Source organism: Lepisosteus oculatus, chromosome 10, assembly GCF_040954835.1.
Source record: "Lepisosteus oculatus isolate fLepOcu1 chromosome 10, fLepOcu1.hap2, whole genome shotgun sequence".
Taxonomy (NCBI): domain Eukaryota; kingdom Metazoa; phylum Chordata; class Actinopteri; order Semionotiformes; family Lepisosteidae; genus Lepisosteus; species Lepisosteus oculatus.
Window position 1 is genome coordinate 31401609 of NC_090705.1, and position 10552 is coordinate 31412160.

Below are 10552 nucleotides of genomic sequence, written 5' to 3' on the forward strand. Positions count from 1 at the left end.
ATATTGAAGTACAGTATTAAAGTCAGGACTTACTGGCTACTCGAGGCCTTTCAGTTAATCTTAAACCTCTCCAGTGTAGCTTTGTGGTACACCCTGGAGTAGAGTGTCATAAACAGGAATATTGATATGCAGGTCTAGGTAAAAAAAAAAACACCAAACAAACAGCTGTAAGGTAAAGAGAAAATGCTCTTTTATTTAGAGTGTAAGGAAAACATTTAACTTAGAATCGTAATAAAAGTAAGATAGTGGCTTAAGGTTTATCTGGTCACCCGTTTCTCTCCTTCTTTCTCTCTAGTGCATATTGTAGAACAGAGAATCTGCTTTCTGTCCCCAGATAGCTGGTAATGATGGACTCCAGAAGCCTTAGATTCCTTCTTTTTAAACTTGACCTTGGCTGATGCACTGTGCTGTTAGCACTAGATGTTATCAATAGTTTGCATTAAAACAAAAGGTCTGATATTAAACTCAGTAAAGTTCCTGTTGGCATCACAGTTGTATTCCTAATCAGTTTCCTCCTTGCTCAACTCTCCAGTTTGGGGGGACAGCCTGGTATATCAGCTATCTGTGCAGTATGATACACCTTCCACTTCATAATGATTGACTTCATTTCAAAGGGATATTAAGCATTTTAGTCGCTTTTCTTGGTCTGTGCTTTTCTACAACAATATCCCCGAGTTGTTTTGAAAACTCTGTGGTCCTCATGGTTGAATCTTTGATTGAAATTGCCTACAAGTGAAGTGTTTGGTATGTAAAAGTGTTTGGTACAGTACAAAGCTTCATCGTGTTACGTGGGAATTGGGGTTTTTATAGCACTCTGGTAGGAGGCTGCTGAAAAGCAGTTTTTGTTGCAGAGGCCTGCAAAGTCTGCAATAAAGCTTCTTGCACTGTCCAGAATTGCCTTTGTAAGTTTTACTGTGTTAAGATTTCTTGAGCCAGCTTGTTTAAGGGTGGGGGCAGTCACAGAATGATTTCATGAAACTACAGAATTCAAAAGATCCATCCATGCTCATCTGAGTGATGAGTATAGTCTGGTTATCAGAATGATGGAAATAACCAGTCTGTAGGAAGTTTCCTAGAGAATGATATATTATGCTTCAAAAAGCAGACCAGTCAAAAGAAACCAGGAAATTGCCTTTGAAAGAAATAGGCCATGGATCACTACACCAGCTGAAAACTACCACATAGGTATGTTTCATCTGCGTGATCATTTTCAGTGGCTACATTACTGGGAGTTGGCGAAATAATGTATAATGTACCAGTGTACCTGTAGAATGATTACAGCTTTCCGCCTGCATGAAAGTGATCTGCATGCCTGGAGGCCATTCAGGGGTATTGTAGAGAAGTTGAAGGTGAAATTACTGGCTTCTCTTTGCCAGAGAACAACTTAAGTGGCAACAAAGAAAGTTGATGAGTGTTTTAGAAGATGAGAACATAAATAAAGGTTACATATGAGAAGCTAGACCATCTAGCTTCTTTTAATTCACTGATGAAAGACATTTTGCTCTTGACAGGCCTGACAGGAGACAGTGTGTGCCGACAATGTTATTCAAGCCTGGTGGTGTGAAATGTTTCAGCCAGAAGCTGCTTTGACACAAGAAAGACTTTGGTGCAGACAACTTTCATGCTTCAAGGAGGACTTTAACTTCCTACAAAACACATAATGTGTTGCCACCAGAGACCAACAGCTGAATCACTGAAGGGCCTTGATAGAGCCAGAGTCCATCCGCTGCATTAGAGGCAGAACCTATCAGGAATACGGTGCAAGAGACTGTAGGAAGGCAAGAGCAAGAGTGGAGTCCCAAGGGCTATAAGTATTGCTCAAACTGTTATAAGTTCTTGCAACAATCGGCCTTGCCTTGATAGACCTGCATCTATCGACTCTGGAGGACCTTTAAGGTGATCTGGAGGAGAGGCACAGTCGCACGGCAATGGAGTTTTGCTGAAGGGATGCGGATCCTTCAGGAGGAGAACTCTCAGGGGACTGTCCTGTTCAGGATTATTTCACTGCACAGTATTGAAGCAAAGATATTCTTCAGCATTGTGACTTAGCATTCAACAGCCATCCTCCTCTGCAATGCATACAACAAGGAAAGACCCCCTAGGTACCAGGGTGCTTGACCACAAGGGAGTGGTGACACAGTTGATCAGAGAGGTCAATGAGAACAAGGGAGACTTGGCTGTGCTGTGGCTGGACCTCAAAAATGTCTGGAGCTCAGTATCCCCCAAGCTGGTGGAGGCAGCGTTAGTGTGGTATTGCATCCAGAGCAAGATCAAATACTTAATTCTGGATTAGTATATCCAGAATGTGTCACCACTGAATAATATCTAAGCGGCACAGGGTGAAGAAGCAGATCATCACTGGTTGCAACATTGTTTGATCCTGTTTGCTCTGGCCGTGAATATGCTTGAATATGAATGTTGCATGAATATGCAACATCTGTCCTGGGATATAGATGGAATTTGCAGGAATGATTCATCACCTGGGCTTGGATGAGCTTTAAACCAATAAAGTCCAGATCTCTGGTGCTGAAGAAGGAGAAGCCCATTGACAAATTCCAGCATCTTAAGGGACACAGCAGCCACCTAGGCAACTAACAAAGTGCTGGAGAGGGTGGCTGAGAGAAGTGGATAAATCAGGCCTCCTGGGTAAGATCAAAGCATGGGAATACCAGCAAGGTGTCCTGCCACACCACCCATCCTGGGTTATTTTTGTGCATTCTAATTTATATATTTTTTTACTTTGTTAAAAAGGGTATTTTCTAACAAGAGTCAATGGTGACAAATTGCGTTACAAGACAGTCTATTTAAAAGAGGCCTGTTCTATCTGAACACTGATTAATCTTCCCTTGCTTATCAAACCTTGGCAGATTTTGAAGTAGAATTCCCTTCAGAGAAGGGTAAATACAGTTTATGTAATGTATTCCCAGTAGTCTTTTTCCAGGTTAATTAAGAAAAACCATAAACTATTCCCTAAATACTGCGAAAGCTTTTGACATACCAGTAATAGGATGCTTGCTTTGTGTATTTTTGTAATCCTTAAAGTCAATCCCAACTGTCAGGCCTACTTTAGGAAGAGAAGCCTAGCTTTTCTAGCAAGCACTTCATTATAAAGTTTATCATACAATTCATGTACTGTCTATATTTTTGTTTAGGGTGAATACTTTTTTTTGTTTCAGGTGGAAGACATGTTTATATGCAGAATGCTACTTTGATTACAGAAATACAATCTTCATCCTTAAAATCTGTTAATCAGTTTATAAAAATCGTCTTTGAAGCAAATTAAAGTATGTTAGAGTATTAAAATATGGAACGAAATCCAACATTTTGTGAACAATATCTAAAATTAATGAAGGTCGAAAGACATACTGTACTAGTAGGTTAATTGGCTTTTGGAAAAACTGTGCTAGGTATGAATGTATTTGTCTGTGTCTGTGTGTGCCCCTGCAATAGACTGGTGTCCTGTCCAGGGTGTGTTGTGCCTTGTGCCTGTTGTTTATCAGAATAGGCAATCCCCACAATCCTGTATAGGATAAAGCAGTTAAGAAATGGAAGATGAAAAGCTAGCTACATACCAACCACAGGCAACCAGCAAATAAATGAGGATACTGCTGATGTAATATCTGCAATAGATGTGTTTTCGCCCATTCAGAAATCATCCAACACCAATGTCCAGTATATGAAAAAAATACCTAGTGCACATAACACTGTATCACTAGAGATACAACCATGGTAGTAAAGGAATTTAAAGGTATTCAAAGTTAGGCTTTTTTATTGGTATTGTCATTGTCAAATTAAATCTGACATTTGCGTGGCATACCAACAAATCAGGTTTAACAGTTAAAAAATATTTTCAGCGCATTTCCAGGAAGCACAGAGCAAAGCCTAACATTTTTAGAACATTACGCGAATCAACAGAATCAACATCCTTTTTCCACTGATTGAGTAATTGAGGTAATACGCATGCAAATTAGATGTTATCTGGTAATATTTGACTATTTAGCTGTGGAATATTCTGTCAAGACAGAGACATTCACTTAGAAAACTCAAAAACACCTTAGCTTTTTCGTGGAACTAAAAACCTGTAGAAGAGTTTTACTGTATGCAGTATATATACTTTACTGTATACAGTATATTGAAGACCATTAAGAATGCTAAAACCATATGTCCAAAAGCCTTTTAGAAATGTTTATCTATTGATATTTTTGTGGGGGTGTATGCAGTTTAAAGCCTTGTTAGATATCTTCTTACATCAATAAGAAACTGAGGAACACAGGAGCAATAGTGAGATGTTAATGCAATATTCAACATTTATTTAGTATTCTTGAGTATTAGAGGCAGCATATTACTATGTAGCACATTTAGATATCAAAGGCATTTTCCTTAGCTGTACTTTTGAGTCAGCTTTAAAAAAGTCCAATTATCATTAACAGTCTTGAGGACCATAAACTGTGGCCCTACCCTTGATTGCAGTTGTTAAGTGCAACCAGCTGCCAGACCTTAATAAGTGGAATGTCATTCAAGATATATGGGGCATGATTAAAAGTTGATGTTTCCCATTGAAGAGTTTTAACATAAGCATAGGCATAAGCAACAAGAGTTTGACAATGGGGTACCCTTATACCTCAGCGCTGAAATTTCAGCAGCAACAAAAGGAAACAGTGCATCAGCTTGTAGAAATCAGTAATGAAGATTCATCCAGTTTCATTGCATTTACAGGTATTACAGGTGGTCAGATTCACCACAACCAACCAAGAATCCATACAGTAAAAGCAACAAGCCAAGAAGTTTTAAGTTTAAGAAAAAAATCAAAGCAAACATTTTCTTGGTTAGAAAGGGGGCCCAGATGACTTGTTATGTGCCACATACCAATATTATTACACGGGATGTATGTCAATTTGATTAAATAGATGAGACATGCCATCAAGCCAAAGATGAACGGGATGTTGGTAAAGATGTGGTGCTGCTTCATGGCAATCCACCTGTGCACAAATATTGTGTTTCTCAAGCTGACATTCACAAATGTAACTATGAGCACCTGAGATCCCCCACCATACAAAACCTGGCTTTTATTATTGTTTCATAATCCAAAGGCTCACTTTCACGGTAACCTATACAAATCTATTTTGTGTGTGAAGTCACTTTGAAGGGTAAGTGAGCAAAGTGTATCAAAATATAAGGAGACCATATTGAAAAGAGATACGGAGACCTTGAGGGCAGAACCATTTTATATACAATGTTATTCTTTACACACGTTTGTATGGTAGTTACACACTGCTGTAATTCTCGGCAATATATCACTCAGTTGAAATAATGTAACTATCTGCACTAAAAGTGTGCTTACAAGTATTTTGAAATTCCAGACTTTAATCATATTCTTCATGTACATAGATATTTTGTAAGGTTAATTTATTAACAATTATTTTTTATGTTTTTTAAGAAAGCAAGAAATCATACAGTATTAACAGAAAACATATTCTCACATTATGAATAAAATACACTTGCCCCCTCCCACCATAGGTTACTTAACATACACAAACATAAATACAGGTTGGATAATATCCGTATCTGTGCACACAAACGTCATGAACCGATATTCCTTTATCATGGACTTACTACATACACTATTCATCTATACATTGACTGTGCCTCACACAGCCTTTTTTTCAATATTCCTTGGTAAGATTCATAACAAGCAAGCCTCAGTCCCCTAATGCTCTTACTCAATAACATGATCCACCACGCTACCAGATTCTCATCCATTGAATGACCCCGGCGCTATCTCCAACTGCTGCCTTCCTAGTCTTCCATCCTACTGTACCTTCTTCCTCTGTTCCTGTTTACCTCGTCTCCTCATTATTCCCTTTTCATATTTTCCGACTGTTTTACTCCTTTGTTTGGGTTCTGTTCTCATGCTGTCCCTGCTCCCCCTTTTGTTTCTCACAACCCCCTTCTCATTCTGCCCTTTCTTGTGCTCTTTGCCTCCATCCTCAGTGTCCAACACGGCCCGAATTCAAGGTCTTTGGTACCTTCAGTCCTGCTGTTTTTGATGCCATCTCCTTTGGTTTGAGTCTGTTCAGTGTCCTTTGTGTGGCTCAGCCAGCAGCTGTCCCAGAATGTTCTCTCAGTTAGCGTCTGTCTTTCCTGCTGGCGCACCCCCAACATCCAACATGCACTAAAATCTCTATCAGGGGAGATTTTCTACGTTGCTTTATTTAATTTTTTCAACTTTTTTCTAACTCTGTAACACATCTGGGGCTTTTGGTCCCACTTTCCTGTTTCTTGACCATTTGCTGCTACAGATATCACCTTGGCCTGGTCCTGACCAGTCTCCTTCCTAAAGCTCACCCAGCAGGCATCCTACAACTTTCTGTAACTGAATGTCTATATCTATGGCTGGTGTCCAACATGGACAAAGACTTCTGAAATATTCTGCCCTGAAACTCTCAGCCCCTACTGCTCCTCATTCCACCTTCTCAGTCCTGGGTCTTTCCTGTGTCCTACCTGTAGCTGATTCAGTATACTTTCCACGATACAGTAGCTTCTCTTTTCCCCCATCTTGTCCCTTTTCTGTCCCCTAGCATTCAACACAGCTCAGTGACGATTCTTGTTTTGGCTTCCTAGTTTAAAAAACCTGCCCAACAATTTCCTCAACACATCTTGAACCCCCTCTTTCTCCCTCAAACACTGTCACTTTGCAGCAGATCCTACAAGGTGCGGACAGTAGTCTCACACATCTTCACCCAACCAGCTCCAACTTGACTAGAAATTTTAAATGAGACCCCCTCTTTGTCAATGTTCAGATCTACCAGTCTTAGTTGTCCTTTCATCCTTGCAATCTTTGAATCACTTTTATCTTCTATGAAGATATCGTATTCTCAGTGAACCTTGATCAAACTCACTTCAATGGACATCATTCTCAGTCTATTTATTCATTTTAGTGCCCCTCCTTCCCATTTCTTCCATACCTGAAGTTAGCTCTGTATACCCCTGAAGTCCTTTCACATCCCAATCTGCCTCATATGCCCCAAATGACTACTAGTTCATTATTTCACCCCTAAAAATATTCCCAAATTTGCTGCTGAATTACTATATGACCCTGATCCTATCTTCACTCATGTACTAAACAACGTTCCTGAAGTTTTTCTCTTCACTACACTCCAGACATGTGGCTTTCTAAATCTGACATCTCCAATGCTTTTAAACCCATATATCTTGACACTGATTTGGCATTTCTTCAGCATATCTTGGAATAAATTTTACTTTGTAGTTTGTTTAACAATAGGCTGTTTTCAACAGCTGATTTTCAATAGCCAAGTACTCTGTCAGATCTTCTTTAGTAGAGACTTCCCTTTCTTCATCTTCTTAACGATTTTCATAGCAATTCCCTCTCTGATCTTTGGAATGTTTCTCAATTCCAAAGTTTTTGTCTCCTTGCCTAGTGATACGCACCAACAGCATTTATTTATACTTTTCCACCTTCCCATCATCAGAAGTGTATGGAAAAATGGAACTCTGGACTCTTGTCCAACTTAACTTCAATTAGCAAATTATTTCACAAGGCTGACTTTCTATCTCCGTCAACAATGTCATTGACTCAGAGTACAGGAGGCATGGTGGCGAACTGGTAAACGCTGTGCTGCTGTATGTGTGGAGTTTGTATGTTCTTCCCATGTTCACTAAGGTTACGTCCACAGGCACTGGTTTACTCCCACAGTCCAGAATCATATTGGTACTAATTGGCTTAAAAAAGTGTGCATGTTTGTGTCTCTGCCCTGCGATGGATTGGTGTCCGGTCCATGATGTATCCTGCTTTGTGCCCCTTGCTTGCCGAGACAGGTGTTGTGGTAGAAATGGTTGAAAATGGATGGATGATTTGGAGAACACTGGCCTTCTGAGATTCCATCCATCTTGCCTTTTGAAATTCTTCTGCCATTTTGAATTGTACCCAGTCCTCATAGCTACAGTACCTGTACCTCTCTTTGGGGTCATAATGGGAAACAAGTCTATTTTCATTAATTCAGATAATCTTATAGCTTTCTGCATCATCAATGAAGAGAGACTGGTTTCCACGTTAATCAAGAAATTCCTCTGTATTCTTAAATGGGACTCTATTACTAACCAAATTCCAGTCTTTTAAACTTTCCTTTCTGTCAACAACTTCAGATGACCCAAAATACCAAATTATCATGAATATCCCCATGCTCCCTTATACTGTATATGCTTATGTGACAACACCTGTCCATCCCTTCTCTAATCGCTTTATCCAATGCGGAGGAGCCAGAGCCTATCCCAGTGAGAAAAGGGTGCAAGCCAGGATACACCCTGGATGGGACGTCAGTCCATCTCAAGGCACACACAGACACAGACAACCACACACTCACACCAAGACCAGTTTTTCCAGAAGCCATTTAACCTACCAGTATGTCTTCAGAATGTGGGAAGAAAGCATAGACCTTGTCAGAACAGGGGGAGAACATACAAACTCCAAGCAAACAACCCCCCAAATCTGGAATTGAACCCAGGTCCCCAGCACTTAAAGGCAGCAATTTTAAGGACTGCACCACAGTGTCACTGTATTATACATGTGCAACACTTTCTATAATTTGGTCTCTCTGTATAGAACTCAGCGAAAGCTTCTCTAAAAGTCAAGAACCATCTTTGCTAAAGTAGGTGGCAAGTTTTGCTCAAAAACAGTTCAACCGAGCATAAATAAATATGCATCTATAACATGAAAGCAACAAATAAGAAATAAACTTTAAAAAGTGAAACAATAAATAAGCATAACATGATCTAAACTGCTAGTTAACCATAGTCATTTCCTAGATCTGCATGGAAATAAACATAATTTATTCTGAATTTGTTAAATAAAATTATAAGGTCCTAGAGAAATTATGGGAAAGTATTTATCACGTCTTTAATGAAGCATAGAAGGATTATGTCTTCATAGTACTTGCTATATATACAATCAGATTAGTGCTACTAGCAAGCTTTATCATTTGTAATATTTCCATTAGTTTTAAGACCTATGCATTACATCTATGCTGCTGTAAAGATGCACCATACAAGTTAGCCAACAGGAAATGCATCTATCTTTTCCAGTAGGAACATGACTCCTGGTTTTCAAATGCGAACAGACCTTGTTTGAGAAAGATGAAAAGGCTGTATCAATAGAACCTTATTAATTGGCATTTGGTTTTTCCATTTATTTTCAAGAGGGGGTACATCTGGTTTAAAAGAAAAAGATAAAAACATCTTATTTTTGTTTTCAGCTGCCACTTCAATTTCATATAACAAGAGCATGACTCCAGCTGAAATCTCCACAATGCCAAATTAATACAAATCAAGACCATAACTTTCACTTTTCATATCAGCATAAACAAATCAAATATTATTTTTTGTTTTTATAAAATGCCAGTGAAAACAGTAGAGCCTAATAAGTATGTTGTACTATTAAAATAATACATCACTGTACTGTACAGTGTGTCTCTGAAGTGCAACATTGTATGTCGGTGAAGTCTTGCCATACATTATGTAATTTGTAGTGCTAAAACACAATATACCCGTTATAATATGGTTCCTGCCATTTTCTAACCCATTCTCACTGTCTTGCTTTGATTTCCTACCTTTGGAACTCAGTGCAATATACTTAATTGTGCGCCACTTTTCTACATTATTTCCTCATTACAGTTTTAGCCTTTGATCTCCCATTCGGAGCAATTGGAAGTGTTTTGACCTGCTCTTGCAGCTTACTCTTTCCAGTGCCAACTATAGCCTTGTTCTTCTCTGAACTTTCAAACTTGTTCTGAAGCTTCACTGCCTTTTAGTCAATTACATAAAAAGAAAACAGAATACATTTTTCCAGATGGGTGACCACTAGAGCACTGTACAACCTTTCATTAACCTCCTCACTTATTCTGTAGTGACTTAGTGCTGCATTATACTGTCCTATAACTTTATGTTTTTTTTAACAGAGACATTATAAATAGCACAAAAATCAGCTCTCCTAACCTGTTTACGATGGCTTTTCCACTTATTCAGTCCAAGTTTGGTTAAGAAAGAGAAACCGTGTAGTTCTGTAGTGTAGCTAAAGTACATACCACTGTTTAAAGTCCAATTTTCCAAGAATTATTTTTTCTATGTTGAAGGACAAATAAGCTAAAAAAGATCAAAGGGATTTGGGCTTCAGTTAAAGATGATCTAAAATTAAATTTATTTGGTAATCATCTGGAGTTTGGGTTAACTTTCTAGCCCTGCTGAACTATACATTTTTATAGAGATTTTTTTTTTACAAAATCTTAAAATGTATTAGAATATCACATAAACCTATATGGGATTATCAGATCAAGAAATATAGAAAATGGTAAGCTTGTTCAGAAAGCAGTAAATATAGCCAGGAGGGCATTTTTCAAACAAGTCAGGCTCTGCTCAAAGCTGTTTGATCAAGTTGAACTTGGGTAGAATTTGATGATATGCACACTCCCAGGTAGCACACACGTGGTCTACCAGTGTGAATGAAGGGTGTATGTTGGGCCATGGTTATCACTTCTGAAAA